We start from the raw sequence: 13,435 nt of genomic DNA on the forward strand, positions 1-13,435 counted from the left end.
GAGCTACAGTTCATTGAGGGAACCATGAATGCCAACATGTACTGTGGCATACTGAAGCAGAGCATGATCCCCTCCCTTCGGAGACTGGGCCGCAGGGCAGTATTGAAACATGATAACGAACCAAACACACCTCCAAGACAACCGCTGCCTTGCTAAAGAAGCTGAGGGTAAAGGTGATGGACTGGCCAAGCATGTCTCCAGACCTGAACCCTATTGAGCATCTGTGGGGCATCCTGAAACGGAAGGTGGGGGAGTGCAAGGTCTCTAACATCCACCAGCTCTGTGATGTCGTCACGGAGGAGTGGAAGAGAACTTAAGTGGCAACCTGTGACGCTCTGGTGAACTCCATGCCCAAGAGGGTTAAGGCAGTGCTGGAAAATAATAGTGGCCACACAAAATATTGACACTTTGGGCCCAATTTGGAAATTTCCACTTAGGGGTGTACTCACTTTTGTTGCCAATGGTTTACATTAATGGCTGTGTGTTGAGTTATTTTGAGGGGACAGCAAATTTACACTGTTATACAGGCTGTACACTCACTACTTTACATTGTAGCAAAGTGTAATTTCTTCAGTATTGTCACATGACAAGATATAATAAAATATTTACAAAAATGTGAGGGGTGTACTCAATTTTGTGAGATACTGTACACAAAGAAACTTGAAAATGCAATTTCTTCTACATTTTATACTCTGCAGCTGGTATAACAAGTCATTGAAAATACATTAATATAAAAACAGTTTTACAGTGTACTGTCCCTTTAACTTTAGATTTCTCCAACTCTAGCATGGATTAATTGCTCTCTGTATTCTAGTCAATTATTATTTTCATTAAACTCCAGTTATATTCCACTATGTTAGGAAGAGCTAATCCGACATTTTGTTTACTCTGATATAATTTGTGTGGTTATTCTGACACATGTTTTTTTGCCCAAAGAAAAGAATTAATTAATTGTTAATTAAGCATTTTCAGATCTTTTTCTTTATAAAAATTGCCTAGATATCTTAATTAATCTTTAACTGCTTTAAAGGGACGATCTTTCTCTTAATCCATAATATTTAAAAATTTTGATTTATTTATTTATTTTATTTCCTGAAAAAAAGATCCATAATCTTGTAAAAGGTTAAAGGGGCATAAAACAAGTTGGGCTAGAGACAAAATATAATAATATGTACTTTTTTAAAAAAAATATTTTTATTTGAGGTTTGAAATAAGGCATACATAAAACATGGGACAGTAAAACACAGTATTGCTAGAATACATAAATCTCATGGTAAGAAGTTTCAAGTATACAATATATATTTCTAAAACAGAGGTCCAAGGATATAGTAAATAATTCAAATGCCTAATACTCAGTTAACCTCCGTGATGACATAAGAGGTCACTCATGGGCCTTGTCACTGTAAATCCCAAGAATAGGAGGTTATTCCCAATAATGGAGACCACTTTTGGATCTCAACTAACAAACCTCATTTTTTTAGTAAACACTCTAAAATAATCTGTTAGAGACAAAACAACTGTGAATAATATCAATAAGACTGTACATACCTAGAGAACATAACAGTATGTCAAGCTTCGGGCCATAATGTAAGCATAAACACGGTTCATGTAAGTTCTATAATATTGACCATACAAGTGACGCTGAGTCCAATGAAAGTAATAAGTATGAGTAAAGGGTGTTTCTATAATAATTTAGTCTGTAGTAATTATTGAGCGGTGCATGTCAGGGAGTTTTGCAATATAAATAATATGCTTAATTGAGCTTAAGAAGGAAAGCCTTGATGAGCATATTGGAAGTAGTACCTAGAAGGATTGAATTCAAAATATAATGTGCTTCATGTTTGTTTGTTTTTTTTAAAACTTATTAAGGTCAAGAGTAATGATACAAACATCCATAAGTCTATCTAATACTTAATGGGAGTTATGGGAACAATTTGATATGGAACAAAGGTGCAATATAAGCTTATTCTCAGCCATGTCCATGTAATTAGTTTTGAGGCATTATAATAGAGCATAGATAGTCCATCATCCCGGCCGCAGACGGCAGGACCGCGACACTCCATAATCATAGCATCATTGTAGAATGACATAGCTAAGGGACAGTAATGAACCTGTACCTATTGTTAGCATAGTAACAGTTATATTTGCAAAAAGAAGATAGGAACAGGAAGACTTAGTGACAATTGTGGGAAATAATATGTACTTTAATTACTTTACCTGCAAATTTATACTGCAGTGTCTCGCCATTAAACCTTTCTTTTAAGTTTCTGAATTGTACAGCTCCAACTCCCCCCACACAATACCTTATATTTCTGTATCTATCTCCACCTTTGCTTTGATAGAATACAAGGATTTAACACTCATTATCTGCTGGAGCATGCCTAGAAGCCAATAAGCTGCTGTGAACTCAGTTGAAATACAATGCCTGTGTGTCTGATAAGTAGTGGTGGATCACACTAATGTAGAAAGCACAGCTATGTAACTAATTTAGCTTATTTTTGAAAATTATTTTAAAATACTTGCCAGCAATTTTTAAACAATTTTTTTATGCAAACTATTTTTACTTAATTAACCCTTTTAGGATATGCACAAATCTCAACATGTTTTATGGCACTTTAAGTATAATGGGTATGTTTTTCTCAGGGTTTATAATAAATAATAACAAATTGTCATCATATAATTATAGTTGTTGTTTTTTTTCAATAATTTTTATTGAGGTTATTAGCTACAATAACAGCACAAAATAATAATAACAGAAAAACCAAACTGGAGTTACATTAGTATACAAATATGGAATTACAATTACATCCAGTGTAATGTAAATAGAACTATCACAGATATGAGTATTCTCTTTCCGTTGCATGTTAGTAATTACTGTACCAAATAGCAATAGCTAGAACAATAGTAGGTAAGCTGAAAATGATTTGTGAGTCCCTCTAACTACGAGCAGGGTCACTATTGGACCCAATTGGAGAGGGAGTACAGAGAGAGGAACTAAAAGGATAAATACAGTCACTTTCGGACCTTGAGAATGAGTGTAATAGATCATGAGCTAGCATTACTATATACATATATGTATGGTAAGTGATAGTATATGATAAGGGTAATATAACTTAAGTAACTAGAAGTGAAACCTCAATTTATAATAGATAAAGGTAAACTATGGATATATGGGCTCTCTTGGGTGGAGAAACAGCGGGCAAGAGCCGCTCTAATATAGGCCCTAGGTATCTAGGGTTAGTAGATTTAATGATAAAAGAGAGAAAATAGTGAGGGGAGTTGGCATATTGTCATGGTAACTCTTGGACCTTAGTATATAAGGGTAAGTAGATAACAACTAATCATTTTCAACAATGTAGGAGGATGACCAAAAAGCTGGGTACACTTGTGGGACATATAGGCGTTAATTAACAACTGTCTAGCATCTATATGTGAGAGAAGGCAAGCTATACTTATGAAATAAGAAAGCCAGGGGCTCAATATGAATGAGAGGGACTATACTGGTAGTAAGAAAAACAGTGCTTCCATATGTGTTATCCATATGTATGAGTTAGAGTAAGGGGTGTCAAGCTCTCAACACATAAGTATGAATGGAATAACTAAGATGAAAGGTTATTAGCAGTGTAACATTAATTCCTCTCTCTGTTCAAACAGACAGGCTAGTAGCGCAACATATTCTTGGGCAACAATGTCTTGTGTCATTTTAATATACAGGTTATATGGACTCTTACGAGGCTTACAAACTAGAATATAAGCTTAAAAATTTACAGAGTTGAGTCAGCACAATTAACTTATGATTCCACTTGGTAGAAATACGATCTGCAATATACCATAGACAACATTCATACTATTATTATATATGATAGTGCAAACCAGTGGAAATGTCCAGCTATAGAACCTTGCTACTAGGTGTAGATGTTGAACTTACATGCTGTCACTAGGGAGTCTTACCCATATGTTTGTATGAATAATCAACATATAGAGCTAAACTCCAACCTGGAAAATCATATTGAGTACCCTAAGTAATATTTGCGTATTGGCATATAGCTGTTATATGAGGAATATCACACGCATGCTGGATTCCATTCTTTTTAGATATGACAGGAGTATGTGGGTAGGATCTACGTCGCTGAGGTGGTTAAAAAAAATTAAAGGGACAGTCTACACCAGAATTTTTATTGTTTTACAAGATAGATAATCCCTTTATTACCCATTCCCCAGTTTTGCATAACCAACACAGTTATATTAATATACTTTTAACCTCTGTGATTATCTTGTATCTAAGCCTCTGCAAACTGCCCCTTTTTTTAGTTCTTTTGACAGACTTGCAGTCTAGCCAATCAGTGCCTGCTCCCAGACAACTTCACGTGCACGAGCACAGTGTTATCTATATGAAATATGTGAACTAACACCCTCTAGTGGTGAAAAACTGTTAAAATGCAATCTGAAAGAGGTGGGCTTCAAGGTCTAAGAAATTAGCATATGAACCTCCTAGATTAAGCTTTCAACTAAGAATACCAAGAGAACAAAGCAAAAATGGTGATAAAAGTAAATTGGAAAATTGTTTAAAATGACATGCTCTATCTGAATCATGAAAGTTTATTTTGGCCTAGACTGTCCCTTTAATGTCACTACTGGTCCTTTTTTCTTTCTTTTTTTTAAAAGAAAAGAGCAGGGAACATGAGCTGTACAGCAACTGCTTACAATGTACTTAATCTGTGACAAGATTGTTGTTTTTATTTTTAAAGCATTGATTTCTTATAAATTAACTTCAGCTGCTTAAAGTGTAAGTGTCTTTAACATTCTATGTGGCAGCAGTGTTTGCAGTGTTTGTAGCAATGTCATACTTTGTTGCAAACACTGCTGCCATAGAATGCTAAGTACATGTGACCACTATTGAGTTACTATGAGACTATTCTTTTAACAAATAATACAAGAGAACAAAGCATGTGTGACAAAAGAACTGGAAAATTGATTAAAAGTGCATTCACTATCTAAACCATTAAAGTTTAATTTTGACTTTACTGTCCCTTTAAGTTCATCGCTACTGCATTAAAGGGACATGAAACCCAAAATGTTTCTTTCATGATTCAGATAGAGCTTGCCGTTTAAAAAAACTTTTTGTATTTACTTCTATTATCAAATTTTCTCTTGGTATCTTTTGTTGAAAAAAGCTCAGGAGTGTGCTCGTGTCTCGAGCACTATATTGCAGCAGTTTTACAAGTGTTATTCATTTGCAAGAGCACTAGATGGCAGCACTATTTCCTACCTAAGAATATCATTGAAATTAAAGGGACACTGAACCCATATTTTTTCTTTCGTGATTCAGATAGAACGTGCAATTTTAATCAACTTTCTAATTTACTCCTATGATCAATTTTTCTTCGTTCTCTTGCTATCTTTATTTGAAAAAAGAAGGCATCTAAGCTAAGGAGCCAGCCAATTTTTGGTTCATAACCCTGGAAAGCATTTGTTTATTGGTAGATGAATTTATCCACCAATCTGCAAGAACAGCCCAGGTTGTTCACCAAAAATGGGCCGGCATCTAAACTTACATTCTTGCTTTTCAAATAAAGATACCAAGAGAATGAAGAACATTTGATAATAGGAGTAAATTAGAAAGCTGCTTAAAATTGCATGCTCTATCTGAATCACAAAAGAAAAAATTTGGGTTCAGTGTCCCTTTAAACAAATTTGGTTGTAGAAATAAACTGGAAACTTTTTAAAAATGTTATGCTTTGTCTGAATCATAAAAGAAAATGTTGTGGGTTTTATATGCCTATAACTTGGTGGTAAAAGAATGCTCCTTACAATTTCTTGTAATTTTCAGACAGATTTACATCCTTAATATTTTATTGCAAAATAACTTGTTTTTCTAGATAAGTCTTATTGACATCCGCAAATTCCTTAAAGGGACACTAAACACAAAATGTTTATTTTATGATTCAGGTAGAGAATACAATTTAAAACAAAATTTCAATTTACTTTTATTATCTAATTTGCTTCATTATTTAGACATCCTTTGTTGAAGAAATAGCAATGCACATGGGTGAGCCAATCACACAAGGTATCCATGTGCAGTCACTAATCAGCAGCTACAGAGCCTATCTAGATATGCTTTTCAGCAAAGGATATCAAGAAAATAAAGCAAATTAGATAATAGCAGCAAATTAGAAAGTTGTTTAAAATTGCATGATATTTCTAAATTATGACAGAAAATTTTGGGGTTTCATGTCCCATTAACCCCTTAAGGACCAAGGACGTGCCAGGCACGTCCTACAAAAAGTGTCAGTTAATGACCAAGGACATGCCTGGCACCTTCTCAGGGGTCTGAAGTGCTGGAAACTATTGTGATCGATCCCAGTCGCTTTCAGGGTATTGCAGTGATGCCTCGATATTGAGGCATCCTGCAATACCCTTTTTTAAGCATCAGATGCAAAGAGAGCCACTCTGTGGCCTTCTCTGCATCGGCCAGCGATGGTGCAGATCGTTGGTGGGTGGGAGCCATAGCAGGGAGGCGGGTGGGCAGCCCATCGCTGGAGCAGTTCCGGCCAGCAGTGATCTGAGTTCCAGCAGTGCACGGGAGGGGGGCTGATCTCTACGCTAAAGCGAAACTTAAACCTACAAGCTACCTAATTAACCCCTTCACTGCTGGGCATAATACAAGTGTGGTGCGCAGCAGCAAATAGCGGCCTTCTAATTACCAAAAAGCAATGCCAAAGCCATATATGTCTGCTATTTCAGAAAAAAGGGGATCCCAGAGAAGCATTTACAACCATTTGTGCCATAATTGCACAAGCTGTTTTTAAATAATTTCAGTGAGAAACCTAAAGTTTGTGAAAAAGTTAATGATTTTTTTTATTTGATCGCATTTCGCTGTGAAAAATAGGACTAGATCAATACTTTGGGTTGTCTACTACACTACACTAAAGCTAAAATTAACCGCTTCATTGCTGGGCATAATACAAATGTGGTCCGCAGCGGCATTTAGCGGCCTTCTAATTACCAAAAAGTAATGCCAAAGCCATAAATGTCTGCTATTTCTGAACACAGGGGATCACAGAGAAGCATTTACAACCATTTGTGCCATAATTGCACACGCTGTTTTCAGTGAGAAACCTAGAGTTTGTGAAAAAGTTAGTGAAAAATATTTTTTTATTTGATCGCATTTGGCGGTGAAATGGTGGCATGAAATATACCAAAATGGGCCTAGATCAACACTTTGGGTTGTCTACTAAAAAAAATATAAACATGTCAAGGGATATTCAGGGATTCCTGAAAGATATCAGTGTTACAATGGAAATAGCAAAGTGCTACTTGTACTTATTACCCTATAACTTGCAACAAAAGCAAAGAACATGTACAAATTGGATATTTCTAAACTCGGGACAAAATGTAGAAACTATTTAGCAGGGCCACCATCAGGGGGTGACAGGGGTGACTACTGTCAGGGGCCCAATGAGCCAGGGGGGCCCCATGAGTCAAGAACTAAAAAAAAAAAAAAAAAAAAATTTTAATTTTGGCAGCCACCAGTGGGTACTACAGCAGAGTGCTAATTGAGCATGGGAAATGTTATTACAAGGAGTAAAGTATTAGCATTTGAGAGGATTTCTTAGTGTGCACTAAACCACTATGCACAGTGTGAGACAGACTTGGCACTTTGTACAGTGTGTGCCTGAGTTAGACGGCAGATCACTTTCATTTTCAGAGGAGGTAGGACTTACTTAGCAAATGTTTTTTTATTTCTTTGTGCAATTTTGGATTGTAACTTCAGTGTGGTAGTAGTTGTTTGGTGGGGCTAGGGGTCCATAAAAACAAATTTTTTTTAGCAGCAGTGTATGTATGATTATTTGACAATGCTGTAGAAATTCTATATTTAAAACCATGCAGAAATGTTTCCTCCTCAATACACAAATGGTAGATGTCCTTTTGGCAGATATGCATTATATATATATATATATATATATATATATATATATATATATATATATATATATATATATATATATATATATATATATATATATATAACATTCCAGTTTACTGCCCCTTTATGCAAGGACTTTCTAGATGCAAGGAGGCATTTTATCTAAGATTTTTACATCTGCATAAAATGTTATACTCTTAGACTAAGATTGCTCAGTGTTTGAAATGAGACAGGTTAACTTAAAACTGTTCAGTTTACACTACAGATGACTTAATTTTGAAATACATACCAACAAGCCTAAATCCTGCATTTAACCAGATCTAATGGTATGAGTACCACAGCTTATGGTCCCACCAAGACCATATAGAGTACAGCATTTTCAAAATCCATAAGTACAGCTGACAGCTGGGAAATTTTGTACACTATATTTGAAGTGGTGCTCTTGGTTGGGGAAAATGGGGACAAAACAAACAAAAAACATATGTCAACCTTTTAAAGGTACTTTTCTTCATCTATCCATCTACCCAGCTCATTAATGTACAATTTTGAATTCACAGAATTATTTTTGTTTGCACATTTACAAATATGATTCTTTAAAAAGGGATCTCTTAATTTCTAAAAAAAAAAAGTATCATGCATGTCACACACTGTTGATTTAGGTGATGCAAGGTGCATAAATGTTTCCTCCTGTGAGTGTTTCTGTGGGTGTCTGTGTTTATGTCTTTGTGCTTTGGTTTGTGTCTCTATGAGTGTGTATGTATTTTTTATCTGTGGGTCTCTCTGTGGGGGTGGGGGTGTATGTCTTTGAGCTTTTTCTGTGGGTGTCTCTGTGAGGGTGTGTGTATTTTCTCTGGATGCCTCTGTGAGGGTGGGTGTGTATGTCTGTGTTTTCTGTGGATGTCTCTGTGAGGGTGTGTGTGGGTATGTATGTATGTCTGTGTTTTCTGTGGATGTCTCTGTGAGAGTGTGTGTATGTATGTCTTTCTGTGTTTTTTTATGTGGTTGTCTCTCTGTGTGTGTATGTCTTTCTGTGTTTTTTGTGGGTGTATGTCTTTGTGTGTTTTCTGAGGCTGTCTCTGTTGGTGTTTCCTTGGGTGTATGTGCAAGTTTGATTTTGTGTGTGTGTGTCCATTGTCTGTTCCTTTTTAGGACATTTTGACCTTACTACTAATTATTCACATCTTTCTACAGACTTTGAGACTAACAAGACCTTTCCGGAAGTAACCAATCCACCATTTAACCTTTAAATTATTGTTTAGGCAGTTCAGGGCCCTTCCTTTCAGCCACTGCATGCTGTTGTCATAATTTAGTTGTCATCTTCCTTTACAAAAAGATAATCAGAACTCCATATTTTGTTTTCTAAATCTCCTTTTTTTTTTTTTTTACAAAACTATAGTTTACCTCATTACTTGTCAGGTCAATGTAAACAAGTGCTAAGTGTCTGTTTGGGTGTCTGTGTGTGTTTCTTTGCGTGTCTGCTAGAGTGTCTATATGTGAATCCTTATGTGTGAGTGTGTGTGTGTGTGTGTGTGTTTCAGTGTATGAGTGTGAATGTGTGTGTGTATGTTACTACCTTTACAATATTTCCAAGTTTAAAAGGACACTGAACCCAATTTTTTTCTTTTGTGATTCAGATAGAGCATGACATTTAAAGCAACTTTCTAATTTACTCCTATTATCAAATTTTCTTCATTCTCTTGGTATTTTTATTTGAAATGCAAGAATGTAAGTTTAGATGCCGGCCCATTTTTGGTGAAAAACCTGGGTTATCCTTGCTGATTGGTGGATAAATTCATCCACCAATAAAAAAGTGCTATCCAGAGTTCTGAACCCAAAAAAAAGCTTAGATGCATTCTTTTCTTTTAAAGATAGCAAGAGAACAAAGAAAAATTGATAATAGGAGTAAATTAGAAAGTTGCTTAAAATTCAATGCTCTATCTGAATTACAAAAGAAAAAAATTGGGTTCAGTGTCCCTTTAAATAGACAATTAAGAATAAAGTGCATATACGTTTTAGTCACTTGGTCAAAAATTGCACACGTCAAAGGAGGGGGGGGGGGCCCTGATCGATGGATGAGTCAGGGGCCCCGAAATTCCTAGTGGCGGCCCTGCTATTTAGCATGGGTGTTTTTTGGTGGTTGTAGATGTTTAACAGATTTTGGGGGTCAAAGTTAGAAAAAGTGTGTTTTTTTTCCATTTTTTCATCATATTTTATATTTTTTTAAAGAAAATTATAAGATATGATGAAAATAATGGTATCCTTAGAATGTCCATTTAATGGCGAGAACAATTTTATATAATATGTGTGGGTACAGTAAATGAGTAAGAGGAAAATTACAGCTAAACACAAACACTGCAGAAATGTAAAAATAGCCCTGGTCCTTAAGGGTAAGAAAATTGAAAAATGGTCTGGTCACTAAGGGGTTAAGTCAGTATAAGTATTTGACCAATCATTTACATATTATGTATGGAAGTGAGCATGAAAAATTCTACTGACCATTATGCATATACTAATGGCTCAAAGCATAGAGTGAGCAGGCAATACTCATACTACTTACGATAAATACATAAGTGACTAAACTTTAATCTGTCAGACTAATGATGTTCTTTTCAACCAGTGTGTCACAAAGCATGGTTAGGTGTGTCACAGGGATGTCTGTGCTGACAAAATTACTGGAAACTTTATGCCAAGCAAGTTGTAAGGTAAATGATGCCTCTCAAAAAAGATGGTCATTTTTATAGAGCATGCGCAGCAGGCTAAGTAATACAAATTGTGCCATCAAATTAGTTTTAAATTGCGATTAATTTCTTGTATATACTATTCATATATAAATGTGGATTAAGCATTGAGAAATCCCTGCTGTTTTCGTGTTTAATAGTCTAATATTCATAGCCTCATCTTTTAGTCTATTATACAATATTTCCACATAGCATCATATATCTATTGTCAGTGTATTGTGTCAGAAATGCAGTTGCAATATTATTTTCTTTGATAAGATCCAGAGCATCATTACCTTTATGGTTTTTCATCCGACGCCTGTCTAGAGATGTAGCCATTGTTCATAGTATCAGTGCGGTTGATCCTGGAAGCACACATTAAAGATTTTTTTTTATGCAGAAATCATATGCATGTCGATTATTATTACAGCACTGATTACATTATCTGTTCCCTCAATCTATATATGTACACACACACACACATATACACAAACATATACACACACACACACATATACACACACACACATATACACATACACACACACACACACATATACATACACACACACACACACACACACACACACACACATACACACACATATACACAAACATACACACACATATACACAAACATACACACATACACACACACACACACACATATACATACACACACACACACACACACATACACACACATATACACAAACATACACACACATATACACACACACACACATATACATATACACACACACACACATATACATACACACACACACACACACACATATACATACACACACACACATACACACACACATATACACAAACATACACACATACACACACACATATACATACACACATACACACACATATACACAAACATATATACATACACACACACACACACATATACACAAACATATACATACACACACATATACACACACACATACATACATATACACACACTCATACACAAACTTTCTTGAATAAAAAAGTTAAAATTTGATTTTAAATCTAATAGGAAAATATGTGGATGTGCACAAATGCACTTTAAAGACTGATTTTTCAGATAAGGAGAACTCTGAATGCTTTTTTGGTGGACAGTGCTAAACCTCATAAGCATAAAAACAAACAAAAATAAGCCTCATAAACATAAAAACAAACAAAATAAAAACATTTTAAATGCCCTCTCTTAGATAAAGTAAAAAGACTTACCAAACATTTGATCTGTTAGCTTTGAAATTGGTTTGTGTATTCCACAGCAGATCAGGAAATAAGTTTGTTTAGTGACGTCTCAGACTGTTCTTTACCATTCCAGCATAAAAACAAATCTCTCAGACTAGTAGGGTGTGATTACAGCTTCATCTACTCATAGCAATTGGTTCTTGAAAGGAGATTAACAAGTTCACTTCTGTGTATTGAATTATCTTCTTATTAGGTCATAAAATAACAAACAGAAATATTACATAATTTGTCCGTATGCCTTTTCAAAGTGTCCATCAGGTTATGAGAACAAAACGGAATTTATGCTTACCTGATAAATTTCTTTCTCTTGTGATGTATCGAGTCCACGGATTCATCCATACTTGTGGGATATTCTCCTTCCCAACAGGAAGTGGCATAGAGAGCACCCACAGCAGAGCTGTCTATATAGCTCCTCCCTTAGCTCCACCCCCCAGTCATTCGACCGAAGGCTAGGAAGAAAAAGGAGAAACTATAGGGTGCAGTGGTGACTGAAGTTTTTTAAATAAAAATATACTACCTGTCTTAAATAGACAGGGCGGGCCGTGGACTCGATACATCACAAGAGAAAGAAATTTATCAGGTAAGCATAAATTCTGTTTTCTCTTGTAAGATGTATCGAGTCCACGGATTCATCCATACTTGTGGGATACCAATACCAAAGCTTTAGGACACGGATGAAGGGAGGGACAAGACAGGTACCTTAAACGGAAGGCACCACTGCTTGTAGAACCTTTCTCCCAAAAATAGCCTCCGAAGAAGCAAAAGTATCGAATTTGTAAAATTTGGAAAAAGTATGAAGCGAAGACCAAGTCGCCACCTTACAAATCTGTTCAACAGAAGCCTCATTTTTAAAAGCCCATGTGGAAGCCACTGCTCTAGTAGAATGAGTAGTAAATCTTTCAGGAGGCTGCTGACCAGCAGTCTCATAAGCCATATGGATGATGCTTTTCAGTCAAAAAGAAAGAGAGGTAGCCGCAGCCTTTTGACCTCTCCGCTTACCAGAATAGACAACAAACAATGAAGATGTTTGACGGAAATCTTTGGTTGCTTGTAAGTAGAACTTTAAAGCACGAACCACATCAAGATTTGTGCAACAGACGTTCCTTCTTTGAAGAAGGATTAGGACACAGCGAAGGAACAACAATTTCCTGATTGATATTCCTATTAGAAACAACCTTAGGAAGGAATCCAGGTTTGGTACGTAAAACCACCTTATCTGCATGGAAAACAAGATAAGGTGAGTCACACTGTAAAGCAGATAACTCAGAAACTCTTCGAGCCGAAGAGATAGCTATTAAAAACAAAACTTTCCAAGATAGAAGCTTAATTTCTATGGAATGCATAGGTTCAAACGGAACCCCTTGAAGAACTTTAAGAACCAAGTTTAGGCTCGATGGCGGAGCAACAGGTTTAAATACAGGCTTGATCCTGACCAAGGCCTGACTAAATGCTTGAACGTCTGGAACATCTGCCAGACGTTTGTGTAAAAGAATAGACAGAGCAGATATTTGTCCCTTTAAGGAACTAG

The 13,435-nt window shown here is 35.8% G+C and overlaps 1 long non-coding RNA gene across 1 annotated transcript in view; it reads right to left on the reverse strand.

Moving 5' to 3' along the window:
* Positions 1 to 11,967, reverse strand: part of LOC128659622 (uncharacterized) — a 105,077-nt gene extending 93,110 nt beyond the window's left edge. The window contains exons 1-2 of the long non-coding RNA XR_008402443.1: positions 11,878 to 11,967; positions 10,941 to 11,009 (exon numbers count right to left, since the gene is read on the reverse strand). This is a non-coding gene — a long non-coding RNA (uncharacterized LOC128659622). The remainder of the gene's footprint in view (positions 1 to 10,940; positions 11,010 to 11,877) is intronic.
* Positions 11,968 to 13,435: the final 1,468 nt, after the last annotated feature.

Source organism: Bombina bombina, chromosome 5 (assembly GCF_027579735.1).
Source record: "Bombina bombina isolate aBomBom1 chromosome 5, aBomBom1.pri, whole genome shotgun sequence".
NCBI classification, from domain to species: domain Eukaryota; kingdom Metazoa; phylum Chordata; class Amphibia; order Anura; family Bombinatoridae; genus Bombina; species Bombina bombina.